Source organism: Lathyrus oleraceus, chromosome 1, assembly GCF_024323335.1.
Source record: "Lathyrus oleraceus cultivar Zhongwan6 chromosome 1, CAAS_Psat_ZW6_1.0, whole genome shotgun sequence".
In the NCBI taxonomy this organism is placed as follows: domain Eukaryota; kingdom Viridiplantae; phylum Streptophyta; class Magnoliopsida; order Fabales; family Fabaceae; genus Lathyrus; species Lathyrus oleraceus.
Window position 1 is genome coordinate 235,192,456 of NC_066579.1, and position 16,227 is coordinate 235,208,682.

A 16,227-nucleotide genomic window follows, 5' to 3' on the forward strand; every position below is an offset into this window, starting at 1 on the left:
GTACTGGGATGCAGGGTTTAACATCATGGGCACAGAGTTTGCCCCTGGGTAGCCAAAAGGGACGGTCGGGACCTGACCAGTGCTCGCAGCTTGAGTAGTCTGACTGGGAAGTTGAAAGTGGAGGCAAGGGCCTCGGTAGTCCTCTTCATCATTATGGAGGTCGTCAGGGACCTGACCCTAGTTGTCATCCGGATCAGCAGCAATGACCAGGGTAGTTTGGAGAGTGGGGAGAACCCAGGGGAAACCAGCGTTTCCATCAGCAGCAGCAAGAGTCGAGTGAGGGAAGAAAGCTCCCCCACTAGCGAGGCTAGCAGCAAGGTGTGGGGGAATTCCCCACGGGTAGGTAGCAGCGAGCCTAGCAGGGTCCGTGGGGACCACCTGACGGTTCCCAAAGTTAGGCACCACATTTTCCGTAGGAGGGTCGACGGTAGTGCCCGTAGCGGTATCAGGAATGGCCACCCCAACAACGCAGGTGACGTTGGCAGCGGCAGAGGTGGGGTTCCTCTGAGACTGGAGGATCTCGAGGATGGTCTCCATTTTATCCCTGAACAAGTTCATCTCTCCTTGCACTTGGGCAAGGTATTCACGAACAACAGCGTTGTCGGCTTTGTATTCGGCCATGATTCTAGATTTGCTGGAACGTGTGTAGTACGGATGACGAGTCGTCGTTGTTGTTGCGACAAAATATGGGAGGTAGGCATTTTGTTTTCTGTTAGCTTTATGCTATGAATGTAATAAATGCATGTTTAGCAAGTAGAAAAAATATTATTTCTAGGGTGCCAGTGTGCCAGTGCGCATACATAGTCATACAGTGAGCAGGGATAAGACAACAGAAGTATTTCAACAAAGTCTCTTTTATTTATTTGAAAGACAAACAATACAAATTATTACAACTCGAGGTCATTTCGATGCACTAGTATGGAGATCAGACTTGATCCTTTCCATAACAACCCTACATACATAAAAAAAATGAAAAATAGTCTTCGGGGTGTTGTGAGGAAACATGTCAGCATATGCCTTCTTCAATAACCCAGGAAGGTCCTCGAGTGATTGGCTAGCAAACTTGGCCAAACGGGCATGTCTATCAGTCCAATACTGGGCATCTCTGACGAGGTTATGTATCAAGGAAAGACTTGGTCCATTCAAGATGTCTTGCACAAATTCTTCTTTCTGGTCCAAGAGAACGTGCAAGTGACAACTCTGAATCTCCCATTGGGTAGCTTCCTCTTGCAGCTGTTTCCTTTCCTCCAAGTTTCGATGGGCCTGGAGATTCAAGGATCGTATCTCTTTAAACCTTTTGTCGATGTCACTTTGGAGTTGTGCGAGGGTTGTTTCTAGCTTCTTGGCGCGGTCTTGCTCATCCTTCAACTCCTTTTGCAATTTCTCTAATAGGTCTTGTAGAGATTTGATTTGACTTTGGTAGTCAATCTCTCGCTTGCAGACTCGATACTGGGCTCGGCCAACTCTTTCTTCTTGTTCGCAATGGTCTCAAAAGACCCTTTTAGAGCATCTCCCACCTTTCTCCTTTTGTTTTGCTCAATCTGGATATCAGTATCTGCCTTGTTGAACCTTTCCCTCTTCTGACTGAGGTTGGCCTTCAAGGTGTTCTTTTCTGAGGTGACTTTTATCAGGCTGGAACAGAGACCGACATTCTCTTTTTCCAACTTCTTGATGATTTCCTTGAGGCGATCCACTTCAGATGTGACAGAGGCAGGTGGCTTAGGGGTTTTGATACACATGGAAGGTTCCCACGGGTACATCAGTTTGATCATCTTGGCCCTTGACTTCACCCAATCAGCATAAAAGGTAGTCACAATACACAATTGCTTGCCTAGATCTTTCTTTCCCACTCGCTGTATTTTGCCCCATGCTCTACGCACTTTCTTCATCAGCTTTGGACTCTTAACCCCTTCGACTAACAACAGCTCTTCCAACAAACGGTCTTCGGGTTTCTCTTTGATCAAATATCCCAACTGTCGTAATGAGAGGACGGGATTATAGTTTATCACACCCCCTTTTGTGTTGACAAGAGGAACGTTTGGGAACTCTCCACATCGAAATATCAACTCCACTCTCAAGTAATCAAGACTAAACCAGACGACGTCCTCAACATCTAATGACATCAACCTTTGTGACCATTTCAGATCACCCACATTATCAACAAACGGCCCTTTCTTCGAGAGATGGGACACAATCCATTTTTGAAGCAAAGGAATACATCAATTGATGGTTCCCCCTTTCTTCATATTTCTCCAATGGAAGGAGAAGAATACATCACCTAGTAAGGTGGGAACCAGGTTCTGGGAGATGAATATGGTGATAGCGGTCTTGTCAAGAAACCTTCAACATTCGGGAATAAGACCAATCCATAGATGAGTAATGCAAAGCTGGCGTAAAAGGATCTACTCTAGGTGTGACGTCTCGTGTCAACCATAATCGCGGAATAACTCCATGGAGGTCAAACACGACTCTACTCATGTTACTATCCTGTGTGCATACTCAAGCTCGGCTATAGAGCTCCTCTCTCATGTATCAACAGCCCAACCCAAACAGCGCATACAAATATTCAGGATGCCAGAATGCAATAATAAAGTAAATAGCAAATAAAATAAGGCGAGTAAGGTATAAAGATGAACACCTAGAAACGAGCGAGAAAGCAACCTAAATTAGGCTCGACTCCTTTTAGCGACTAGGAAGTACTCCAAGTAGCGAAGTATCCCCAGCAGAGTCGTCAGCTGAAGCTAACAGAAATATACCCGAACGTATCGCACGCTCGAACATACAACAGAGTCGTCATCAAACTTTATTTATCCCCAGAGGGAAGGGAAAACATCGATAAAACCCGGGGGAAAGAGATATACTGGGTAAGGAAGTCGGTTATGCAAGGGGAAGGTATTAGCACCCCAAACATCCATGGTACTCCATGGGAACCGTTTTGATTGTTCTCGCTCGAATAAGTGTTAACTAGAGATTACTCACAAAAGAATGGGGAAAAGGAAAAGAAATAGATAGAGTGCTCGGTGAGGATTAGGGACCTCATGCCTACGTATCCTCATAGTGCAATAAGGAATTCAGAGCTTCGTAGTTCAAGGAACTAATGATGGCAGATGGAAAAAAGTGTGATAGAAAGTATGGTCTGAACCAAAGGATAATGTTGTTTGAACTCCAACAAGGATGGAAATATGAACCCAAGAGTAAAACTGGTGTGAACCAACAAGTAAGGGCGTATAACCCTTGTATCACTGTATTGGAATAACCGAAAAGAAAGGGTTGCCTAAGTACGGCTGCAAAGTAAGTAAGGATATGTTCGTCTAAGCTACAGGGTCTGACAAGACGAACAAATCGGCTCTTGGTTCATAAAAAGGGGTACAAGATGGAGCACAAAGGTATAATGTATTTGGATCAAAGAATAGGTATATCACATGGAGTGAAAGAAGGTAGATTATGAAGGTATCATGGAATGAATGGAGTGAAATGACCGAAGTTACAGAATAGAAGAATTTGTGCAACGGGTGACTGAATAAGTATTGTTTGAAATCGAAAGGTGAAAGTGTATTGGAATCCATAAGAGAAGTGAGATTTCGACCATAGAGGGAAACAGCGTTAACCAATACATGGACTAGCGGACTGCCACTGTAGGGTTTTAGCTAAAAAAGAAGGAATTAAATGTATGGGATGAGAGCCAAACAACTCTAGGTACGAAATTTGGACTATTCATTATGCGTCCTAAAAGGATATGTATGGAATTCCAAGAAAGGTGTATTTCGATGTCAAAGAGACGATACGCCACTGGATGAACGATTTATGATCGAAGGTAGGTAATGGATTATGAAAGATATGAATGATTCCCTAGGGCGAAAGATGAATAATTAGAAGTATGCTCGCCAAGGATTCGCATCCTCGTGCCTACGTATTCTCATTATGTAATGAGAAAGTCAGAGCAATCGTAGTTCGGAACTACGAGAATAGAAAGAGAGAGATGTTTGTCTAAGCAACGAGGACTCACAAGACAAACACTTTTTCAAGGAACGATTATAGTACTGGAATGCAAGGAATAATGTATCACTTGCTGGGGAATCGACAGTTCGAGATCAAATCGGGGTAGTGTTTTGGATCCAAGAGAAGGATAGACTCTTAATCGAAGAGCAAAGTGGCGTGTTAGCCGAAAGAGAATGAATTGAATATTTGGGATGAGAGACAAACAAGGATGGATTAGATGTTTGGGATGAGATCCAAACAAGGATGAAGTGAGTGTTTGGGATGAGAGCCAAACAAGGATGAAGTTAGTGTTTGGGATGAGAGCCAAACAAGGATGAAGTTAGTGTTTGGGATGAGAGCCAAACAAAGATGAAGTGAGTGTTTGGGATGAGAGCCAAACAAGGATGAAGTTAGTGTTGGGATGAGAGCCAAAAAAATATGAAGTGAGTGTTTGGGATGAGAGTCAAACGAGGATGAAGTTAGTGTTTGGGATGAGAGCCAAACAATTCTCGATTAAAGAGATGGACTTTATCAGGACGTCCTAAAAGGATGGACAAGGAGTCCAAGGAGAAGTATGATTGATCTCGAAGAGATGGTATAGATTGCATGCATGGAGTAGCAATAGATTAGGTAGATTGATAAATAAGATAGCTCGCGAAGAAAACCGGGTTCTCCTGCCCACGTACCCTCATCGTGCAATGAGGAAATCAGAGCTTTCGTAGTTCAGCCCACTAAGACTAAAAAGAAATTGATTGAAGGCAAAAGAAATGAATGATTGAGATTGAATTTAATAGAATGATGAATAAAGTAAGAGAGTGAAGTGATAAGAGACTTGACAGTCGATTGATCGGAATCACACTAAAGTCTATGAATAAGGGCGAACGCTTTGAATATTTGGGGCATCGCCCCATACGCAAAGCCGCTCTAGACAAGGGTAACAGAGACTCCCTCTCATCATTCCTCATTACTTAAGACTCGAAGCACATGATACTTCTCTTGACTGACAAGTTGCTGGTGAAGAACCTTTGTTGTCGATCCTTGTGTTGATGTTGAACTTGTATGAAGAAGACTTGGTAGTTTAGTCGATTCATATTGTACTAAAGTCTATGAATAAGGGCGAACACTTTGAATATTTAGGGCATACGCCCCATACGCAAAGTCGCTCTAGACAAGGGTAGGAGAGACTCCCTCTCATCATTCCTTATTACTTAAGGCTCGAATCGTACAATTTGAATCGTATTTACCAAGTGTTGACCTTTGATTTATCTTGTTTAATCCTCTGCTTGGTGTGACTGAGCATGCCTTGATTGAAGATTTTGTCTTGATGCCTTGAGCTCCACAGCTTGAAAGAAAAGTCTTATTAAGTGACCAAGGGTCTTTTGGTCACTTAATTTAGACTGTGGGATTATATAAGTTCAAAAGACTTAATTGATCAAGATTGCTTTTGATTAATTTAAATCCGGGGTTTGAAATGATTTAAGAAACTAGGTTAATCTTAATCTAATAGTTAGAATTTGATTCGAAGGCTATTCCTAAGGAGCATGTTGATGTTAACCAAAGTTGATTAAAATTCTATGTTAAATTCTAAAGGAACATGTGATTTATTAGTCAAAATACCTAACATAACCCCTAAGGGTAAAATGGTCTTTTCATAAAAAGTGATATTGAATTAGTTTTTCTATTCATGAAACCCTAATTAATATCAATTAAATTTTGAACTAGATCAAATTAGTTCTAACCCTAAAACTAATGAATTTCTAACATATAACCAAAACATTTCTAAGTAAACTCTAATTAACCTAGGATTAATCAAAACTCTAAAACAGCTAATCAACCATATCTAAAGTCTAAAACACTTAATTGGGCTAATCAAGATTAAGGTCCTAATATTTCTAAAGTTAAGAACTTATCCTAATTCCTAAATCAGTATCCATAAAAAACTAGAATTAGAAATTGATTAACTAGAATGAAAAGAAGTGTTAATGTGGTGGCGAATAAATTGGAGGTGGAGACGGATACCTATTTGGGCTAAAGGCCCAAGGTCCACCGTCCAAATCTGGATTTCAACCTGTTTGAAAAAATCCGAGAACCCAATACAAGCGTGCCACGCCACGAAAACAGTGTTAACGTCAAAGCGGATGCCTGTCACCGTCGGCGCCTAGATTCTCTCCACGGGTGATCCGAATTCCTCCGTGCAAAACTCCTGTTTCCATGTCGCCGACGATGATACAAGTTTGATACCGTGTTTCGTTCGCGATGAAGATTGAAGCCTTGTCGCGGGTGTTACGAAGACAGAGATATCACTTTCGGATTCTTTTTCAACGCCTCACTCATTGTCCCCTCCAATGATATCTCCGGTTTCTAGGAGGTTCAGGGTGCACGTAGAAACACGAACGGTTGGCGGTGTTGTCCCTCCCGGTAGCGTGCGATTTCAAGAAACAGGGAGAAAGGTTATGAAGATTGAGAATGGTTTTTCGCGATCGCGAAGGTGAAAGCGTCGAAGAATGAAGATCGTTTCGGAAGTCCCTTCAAGATTTGTTTCTAGGTTAGATACCTCTCTGTTTGTGAGATTCATTTCAAGCTCTTCTTCATCCGTTTCCGTCTACTTCTGTTGTGAGCAGTTACGATTCCGCTCCACTCTCGCTTTTTTGTTATGGAGTTCTCGTTGTTCTGTGAGTGAGGGAGTTGGAATTGAAGGTTTCTCTTTGTGGATTGCAGGTTTGGTTGGTCGTTGTATGAATTGGAGAACTCAGTTACAGGATGGGAGAAAACCAAATGCCGAGTTCAGTTCTTGTTACAGAATCCAGTGGAATTCATTTGTAGGATCGAATTACAGAGTTGAGATGCAAGGTCTAGTTGCAGAATTGAGTTGCATCATTTGAAGCTTGATGTATTTGTGAAAAAATGTGAATCTGAATTCGGTGAAGAATTCTGAGTTTTACTTAGTGAAGGGTGTAGAGGTTGAAGAAGAAGAGCAGAAGATGGTGAAAAAGCATAAGGTTGGGGAAGAACATGGCCGGAAGGGATTGGAGAATTCTAACAAAAATGGAAGAGCACACGATCATGATAGGGGGAATCCTAGTTTGAAGATTCGAGCCCTAATTCCGCTCCCTTCACGTCACAGAATGGACTCAAGGCCAAGAACTTCAACCGATATCAAGAACACCATGGAAACAAGGCTAGCAATTCGCACAAACTTCAACCGATATCAAGAACACCATGGAAACAAGGCTAGCAATTCGCACAAGCAATGGAATGAAAACATGACGCCATGAGTTACGATAAATTGAAGCAACTTACCCGAATGAAGCGATGCGGAGGTTCCGGTGCCGTTCACATGGGACTTTCTTTGTGTGCTTTCTACAATTTCTTCTTCTTTCTTCTTCTTTTGAGTTCGTGAGTGGTGAAAAGATCTTCTTTTGAGTTCGTGAGTGGTGAAAAGAGACTGAGGCGTCTTAGCTCTAGCAGAATTGAATCTTCGATGTGAAGCTTCAATGGCTTCTCTGAAAGAGAAAAAGAGCTCTGGTGAGGGTGAGGGAGAAGGTTGCAAGAGAGAGAGAGTGAAGGTTTAAGCCAAAAAAATGCCAAGGCTCAGAGTGTGAGTGATCAATCCCTTAAATAGAGTTGAGGTTCGGGATTTGCTAGCTTCGGATTGAGGTTAGGAATTAGTTGAGGGTGGCTTGGAGTTAGTTAGGGACTACTCACTGAGTTAGCTGATAACTCAGTTAATTAGTGAGCAAACACAGTTAGTTATTTGAGTTGATGTTGGTTAGTGAGTGAGCGAATTGAAACTTGACTGGCTACTGCAGGTTAAAATTAGATTACAGTCCTGTTGAAATGGTTTTGACGACCTGTTATTCATGTTACAGGTTTGGCTTGTATCATTATGAAGTTAGAATGGTTGGTAAGTGATTGTTTTGATGTTGTTGGATGTACAGGTTGAAGGAAGTGAAATGCAGTGGGATTCTGCAGGTGTGGTTCAGCTCAAAGCACTGGTTTGTTAGAATTGTTTTGGCATCTTGCATATTAGAGTTGGTTTGAACGGTGATTGATTTTATTGCATTATTATGATTTTACTCTATTTTGATATTGCAGGAAAAATGACTATCTTGTCAACGAACTCGACATCCTCAGCAAAGAAGCCATAAAATTCGGAGCTATGAAAATAGGAATCTTTTGCAGCAAACAGGCTTAGCAAACCCGCCTGAGTCGTTTTCCAAATTCTCACGTCAACAATTCTCCTGATCTAAACAACTCTATGGGCTTAACATTGTTACTTTCCTGTAACAGATGATGTTGTAGTCAGAGAATCAATGCCTTGCATGTTCCTTTTTTTCAGGTAGAGATTCTGCCGAAGTTGATGGTTATTCAGATGTAAATTGATTGTCATTTGAATGATTTGGGGTTAATCCTGCTCGTGCAGGTAAGTGACTTTCCGTCAATGGACGCTTAGGTGTTGTTCTTCACTGCTTAGCATCTCCTTGATGTTTTTTTGCTTGCATCGAACCTTGCTGTTGAACCGTCATGTAATGCTACAGGTGGTTCTGCTCTCATGCTCTTTGCAGGTCTCATCTACGGCACTCGTGTCCAAGCTGGAACGGTATGTCGGTTGATGGAATGGCGTTGTGCAACCATGGACTTGAGACTTTTGCGTGTCACTGCAACTTGTTGATGCTTTGGGTTATTACTGTCATTTTGCTTTGGAGGAGACAACAGCGATACTTGGGGTTGGGGATTGCATCAGTATGTTTACTCAATCGGTTACTGACTTGGATATTGTTAATTTATATTGCATTTGCCGTGTGGACTTTTCAGATTAAGTTTCAAGTGTTTATTACTGAATCTTGCCCGTATTACAGGTGATTTTGACATTTGACTTAAATACGCAAATTAGCTTACTACTGGCTACGACTTTGCGGGTTAGATGGTCGGTGCAATTGGTTAAATATCTTGACGACAGTGTTGGTTTTCTGCAGCAGCATATATGCGGCGTCAGTGTTTCCGTAGCAGCATTGGTGTGATGGTTCAGGTTTACATTAAGCAGGGCTTGTGGTAGATGCAAGGCTTTGAATCGATTAGCAAGTTCAGGTCTGCAGATTCTGTTTGGAAATTACAGGTAGCCTACCAGACCGGCTTTGGGTTATTAAAAGGCTTGTTGAGCATGGCCATGGGATTGGTAGCTATGAGTTTGGTAGACTTGAACTGGTGATTATTATGGGGGATGTTCAATTCAGTTTAGTTACTCAATTTTTGTCAGATTGAAGAGTTAATTAGTCAGATGATGAGGTTAACTGTGGTGAATTGTTAAGGTGTGTGCTGCTATGCTAAGTTTTCTGTTTTGGTTGGTGATAAAATATTCACTTATAACTGCCAAGTATTATGGAGTGTATACAGATATTGCAGCCAGTGCCCCACCGACGAACAAGACAGCTTTTGACAGCAGACGGTCTTTCGGTACTTGCTGCGCTGTTGTTATCACTACCCTCCAAAACCTGTATTGAAAATGCTCTCCTGGCATGGCTTGACGGCAACATTTCATTACACTGCTCCAACTCTTTACTAGATTCAGCATCAACCTTGGCAAACTTATGAAAGTTGCGGAGCTTAGCTGTCAAACGAAGATTACGACGTGGCTCCCCTGAAGACATTAATTCCCCAACTGTTTCACTTTTAAGACTTATATCAATGGACATTGGCGATTCTGCTACTTCTGAAAGGTCGGAGGATTGTGATTATGTGGGTAGCTGCAGGCATCGTATTGATTAGAAATTACGTTGTTGTTCCAACCTGGCTATATTTCTACTGCAGGTTTTGGAGGGATATCAGATGGTTGCCGGGACCTGACGAACACAACTGCCGCGTTGAAGCCCGAAAAATTCCAGCTGCTGCACTAGCTTCAATAAGTTCTATCTTCCTTTCTCTGTCATTTTCCATCATTAATGAAAATGGTTGTTTGAATTTGTTCGTATGGTTTATGGTCTGCTATGTTGATAAATGTGCAATTGTTATAAGTTTGTCTTGCTACTTATTTTCATGCTTGAACTATTCTGATGCCATTGTTATGATTGTGCAGAATTCATGTCTGCTGCAGGTCCACATGCTTGAGTTCATGTGGTGAAATGGCTATGAGGAATAACATCAGAGCCATTCATCAATAGACACTGAATCCATACTTCATGAAGTCTTCAGTTCATCCAAGCCAAAACGAGCCAGAAACTTGTGATTCTCTTCAAGGAAAACGGAAAAGGTGGTACCAACTCTCTCTATGTCAGCATTAACATCGCCACCTCCTTGTATCACTTCCCTGAATTTTTTCCTATCAAGAGTAAGCTTTATCGCAACAGTGAAGCTTGAACTAGCAGGCCATCCATGCCACTTAGAGTCTTGTTATTTATTTATTTTCTTGCAGGTTATTCCGTTAAGCGTGGAAACCGTAGGAAAGCTCACTCGCTGCTATTGTCTATGGTTACTGCAGGGTTTGCCATTTCTACAGGTTGGCTGCTGTCGTTGCGGAATGATTGGGTCCACGTGGTAGGTTCATGCTTGGGTTTGCTCATGGTTTTGCTTATTTTGTGAAGTGGTTCAGTTTGTCAAGCGAGATGCGGTTAATGTTAATTGGAGATTGGTTGTTAGTTTTGTTGTTGATTTCGCAGGGCGCTTTGGAAATTCGGTTTGGTTTGAGTCAACTAAAATAGGGACCAATTTGAGATTGGCTTAAACTTGCTGCATTGTTTTGCAGGTTATGTTCGTTGTTGCCGCAATTTCCTGAACTGAGATGGTTCTTTGGTGCAGCTGTTGGTGTACTGCAGGACGGTGCACCATGATTGTGTAACGGATGGAAAACAAACCCATTCGAAGCCCACTCGAACGTAAAATTTGGAGAAATTCTACAGGTTCGGTTACGGCAGGTTAATGGTTAATGGAAAATGTTGGCTTTGAAAATGTGACTTTGCATTTGAGTTTGAGTTTGGCTTTTCTTTTATTTTAACTTCAGTTTAAATTTTTTTGCTGGAATGATGTTGCAGGGAGTATTAACATTCTGTCAAATGGTGCAGAGCAATATTCTGCAAGTTAAAATGGAATTGTAGGTGGTGGTGTGGCCGTTCCTATCATGTTCAAAACACCAGAGGATTGTTGCACAATCTCAACGGCAGCAGTATCATCCATCTTCATTTTAGACCTTGATATTGATGGTGTCCCTGTAAAGTTTTAGCTGCACTTCAATAATGCTTCTGGACCATCATCACGAGAAGGAGAATCCCACAACTTTGATGCTTAACATCCCTCATTACTCCACCATTTGTAGCATCAATACAAGGAGAACTGGACATGCCAATGGCATAAGTGAAGTTATCAGGTGTACTAGAAACAAACTGCTGATGTTCAGGCTCAGCGGAATGTACCGGTCGAGTAGATTGAGAGGACAGCGGCTGGAGCCATTCGATCTTCCTCTGTAATTGGATGATACATTGTGGATTAGTTACTATTTTTTTTTTATATTGAAGAGAACCGTAAGTTGCAACAGTGTCACATGCTTGCGTACGTGAAATCTTCCTAAGTGAAGCAAAATGAAACTTTGAGTTATAATTCTAAGAAAACCGGATATGAGCACAGGTGAATTGATGTGAAAACTCTTCCATGCTTCTCAACTATGTTGGATGAGCGAACACATTGTGCTTTGCGTAACGGTTCAATTATGCTTTATGATTCGAGGGCATTTACAACTTAGAACCCCAAGCGCAACGGAGATCAAATCCAATCTTTACTCACAGTTTTAGCTAAGATTGATCAATTAAAGAATTCAAATTAAATCAAAGGGAATTAACTAAAATCAAATCCAACATCTTATTAATTAAGAATAATTTAAAAACTCGACCAAACGACTTCGAGATGAAACGGAATTAGAATGGCTCAAGCATAGTAAGGATCAAATACAACACCCTGATGGTCATGATAAGAACATGCCATGGATTATGGAGGTTGGTCGACCTTGGTCAATCGTTTGGCCATGGATTATGGAGGTTGGTCGACCTTGGTCAATCGTTTGACAAGGAAGTCAGGAAATAATGACAGCGGGATGTAGGTTTCCACCAAACACGTCGCTCCACCTCCATTCACTTAGCAATTTGGGGTTAATAAATTTGAATCCGCAATGATTGCCCACCAAATATGAATGCATGACTGTTGTATATGCCTGAGGCATGAAGATCTGTAGGATCGGCCCTCAGTTGAGGATGGATGTGAAGATGGATCAGGGAGGCAAATTTTGGGGTACAACACGTACCAGTATAATGCGACTATTGTGAGCATTGCTGATGTTACTAAGGTGACCCGTAGTGGTCGAGTTCTTGGGCCAGTGTTCCCAAAGAGTGTAGAAGATGTATCTGCCAGTAAGAGAGTTGAAGTGCCTGCAATAGATCCGACTAGCGCTCCAAAGTGTCAGTTTGGTGAATCCAGCGGTTTGAAGCCTAGTGATGATGATGAGGTACTTTAGTTGATTAAGAAGAGTGAGTTCAACATGGTGGAGCAGGTGTTCCAAACTCCTTCCAAGATTTAAGTGTTGTCTTTGCTAATGAACTCTGAAGTGCACAGAGAAGCATTGCAAAAAGTATTTGAGCAAGCTTATGTAGAGCACGATGTTATGGTGGATCAGTTTGATCATATTATGGATAACATCATCTCCTGTAACCACTTGAGCTTCTGCGATGAAGAACTTCCTGAGGAGGGTAGAAATCACAATCTAGCGTTGCACACTTCATTGAACTGCAAGGAGGATGAGTTTTCAAACGTGTTGGTTGATACTGGTTCTTCATTGAATGTACTCCCGAAATCAACTCTTTCTAAATTGACATATCAAGGAGCTCCAATAAGATATAGTGGAGTGATCGTCAAAGCATTTGATGGTTCTCGCAAGACTGTGATTGGTGAAGTGGACCTTCCTGTGAAGATAGGTTCGAGTATTATCCAGATTACTTTCCAAGTAATGGATATCCATCCAGCCTATAGATGCTTGTTAAGAAGGCCGTGGATACATGAGGCAGGAGCCGTTACGTTAACGCTACACCAAAAATTGAAGTTTTTCAAGAATGGAAAACTTGTTATTGTCGGTGGGCAGAAGGCTTTCTTGGTAAGCCACCTGTCGTCTTTCTCTTATGTAGAAGCTGAGGATGAGGTTGGAACTCCATTCCAAGCTCTATCTATTGCTAGAGAAAAGAGAGTTGGGGAACCTATGTCCTCCTTCAAAGACGCTCAGAAGATTGTTGAAGATGGTATTTCTGATTAGTGGGGACAAATGATAGAAGTCACCAAGAACCATAGCAAAGCCGGTTTGAGATTCCAACAAGGTTCATCTGATATTGGAGTTGAAAATATGCAATCCAGTTTCCGTAGCGGAGGGTTCATTCATGGTAATGAACAACACTTAGCTGTCGTGATCGAGGGTGATGAAGATGTAGACTGCACCAATTTTGTAACACATGGAAAAGCTTGCGACAATTTGACTGCTGTTGATGTTCCTGTCATTATGAATCGTTCTAAGTAATTGCTTTTATTTGTGTTTTGAAAATCCTTCTCCTATGCCTAAGGGAGAAGTGAACATTGTTTTGCATTCTCAAATTTGATCATTAATAAAATTCAATTATATTCACCCACATCTATGATGTTTTGTTTTTAATTTTTGCTTTTTCTGAAAATGGTAATCACAAAAAAATGTGAATAAATAAATATAATTTGTCCATCTGCATAATATTTAGTCACAAATCACTTCTCTAAAATCAAAATATCAAATCATTATGCAGGTTGGTTTCTAAACCCATTGAATACAATGATCCTACTCCTTCGCCAAATTTTGAATTCCATGTGTTTGAAGCTAAGGAAGGAAGTGATGAAGAAGTATCTGATGAACTGTCTCGTCTACTTGAGAATGAGGAAAAAGCCATTCAGCCATTCGAAGAGCAGATTGAGTTAGTCAACTTGGGTTCCGAGGATGATGTAAAGGAAGTCAAGATTGGGTCTCGACTGTGTCTAGAGGTTAAGAAGGGGTTGATTGATCTTCTCCGAGAGTATTCAGATGTGTTTGCCTGGTCCTATCAAGACATGCCTGGTTTGGATTCTGAGATTGTGGAGCATAGATTGTCGTTAAAGCCAGAATGCCCGCCTGTCAAGCAGAATTTGAGGAGGACTCATCCTAATATGGCAGTAAAGATCAAAGAAGAAGTGCATAAACATATTGATGATGGTTTCCTTGTTACTGCTGAGTATCCACAATGGGTGGCCAATATTGTGCCTATTCCTAAGAAAGATGGAAAAGTCCGCACGTGTGTTGATTATAGAGATTTGAATAAAGCTAGTCTGAAAGATGACTTCCCTCTGCCACACATTGATATGTTGGTAGACAATACAGCTAAATTCAAAGTCTTTTCGTTTATGGACGGATTTTCCGATTATAATCAGATCAAGATGGCACCCGATGATATGGAGAAGACCACATTCATTACACCCTGGGGAACATTCTGTTATAGAGTGATGCCTTTCGGTTTAAAGAATGTTGGTGCAACTTACCAGAGAGCAATGACTACTCTTTTTCATGATATGATGCATAAAGAGATCGAAGTCTATGTTGATGATATGATTGCCAAATCTATTGATGAAGAGGAACATGTTGAGCATTTGTTGAAGCTATTCCAGCATTTGAGGAAGTATAAACATCCCTTGGATCCCAATAAGTGTACTTTTGGTGTTCGTTCTAGCAAGTTGTCGGGCTTTATTGTCAGTGAGCAGGGTATTGAAGTTGATCCTGCCAAGGTCAAAGCAATACAAGAGATGCCTGCGCCCAAAACTGAGAAGCAAGTCAGAGGTTTTCTCGACCGCTTGAATTATATCTCCAGATTCATTTCACACATGATTGCCACATGTGCGCCTATATTCAAGCTTCTTCGGAAAGATCAGTCTTGTGATTGGACCGAGGACTGCCAGAAAGCTTTTGATAGTATCAAAGAATAACTGCTTGAGCCTCCAATTCTGTCTCCGCCTTTCAAAGGAAGACCGTTGATCATGTATTTGACTGTGCTTGAAGAGAGTATGGGTTGTGTTCTTGGTCAGCAAGATGAGACTGGAAAGAAAGAATATGCTATTTACTACCTCAGTAAGAATTTCACCGATTGTGAGACTCAATATTCTATGCTTGAGAAGACTTGTTGCACATTGGCTTAGGCTGCTAAGCGTCTGCGTAAATTTATGTTGAATCATATCACTTGGTTGATATCCAAAATGGATCCAATCAAGTATATTTTTGAGAAGCCTGCTTTAATTGGGAGGAATGCCCGTTGGCAGATGTTGTTATAAGAGTGTGATATCGAATAATGATCTCAGAAAGCGATCAAAGGTAGTGTCTTGGATGACCATTTGGCACACCAATCAATTGAAGATGACCAGTCAATGTAGTATGATTTTCCTGATGAAGAGATTTTGTACTTGAAAATAAAAGATTGTAATGAACCATTGCTTGAAGAAGGGCCAAAACCTGGTTCCTATTGGGGCATGGTATTTGATGGAGCCGTTAATCAATATGGTAATGGCATTGGGGCAATAATCATTACTCTTCAAGGCACGCATTTTCCATTTACAGCTAGATTGACTTTCAAGTGTACAAACAACATGGCTGAGTATGAAGCTTGCATTATGGGGCTAGAAGAGGCCATTGATCTCATAATCAAGTATTTAGACGTCTATGGAGATTCAGATTTGGTTATGAATCAAATCAAAGTTGAATGGGAGACGAATCAACCCGGTTTGATACCATATAGAGACTATGCGAGGAGGATTTCAACTTTCTTTACAAAAGTTGAGTTTCATCATATCCCTCGAGATGAAAACCGGATGACAGATGCTCTTGCAACTTTGGATTCAATGATTATGGTGAAGTATTGGAATGAAGTTCCCAATTTAACTATGATGCGTCTTGATAGGCCAGCTCATGTGTTTGCTGTTGAAGAAGTCAAAGAAAAAAAGTCGTAGTATTTTGATATCAAGTGTTTTCTCCAAAGTCAGATCTACCCTCCTGTGGCATTTCTAAAAGATAAGAAGACTTTGAGAAGATTAGCTGGCAACTTCTATTTGAATGGTGATGTGCTTTACAAGAGAAACTTCGATATGGTTCTGCTCATATGCGTGGATAGACATAAAGCAGACTTGTTGATGACTGATGTCCATGAAGGTTCCTTTGGTACTAATTCCAATGGACATGCTATG

General features: G+C 41.2%; 1 long non-coding RNA gene across 17 annotated transcripts; it reads left to right on the forward strand.

The window, feature by feature from the left end:
• Window positions 1-5,888: 5,888 nt before the first annotated feature.
• LOC127129077 (uncharacterized) lies at window positions 5,889-11,508 on the forward strand. 17 transcript variants are annotated; one of them, XR_007806157.1, is made up of 9 exons: window positions 5,892-6,598; window positions 6,697-7,973; window positions 8,074-8,317; window positions 8,544-8,721; window positions 8,838-9,695; window positions 9,787-10,303; window positions 10,388-10,509; window positions 10,718-10,871; window positions 11,004-11,508. It is a non-coding gene; the product is annotated as an uncharacterized LOC127129077 (long non-coding RNA). The 17 variants fall into 17 exon arrangements; XR_007806172.1 differs by having other exon boundaries at window positions 5,893-6,523; XR_007806183.1 differs by having other exon boundaries at window positions 5,893-6,523; window positions 7,917-7,973.
• Window positions 11,509-16,227: the final 4,719 nt, after the last annotated feature.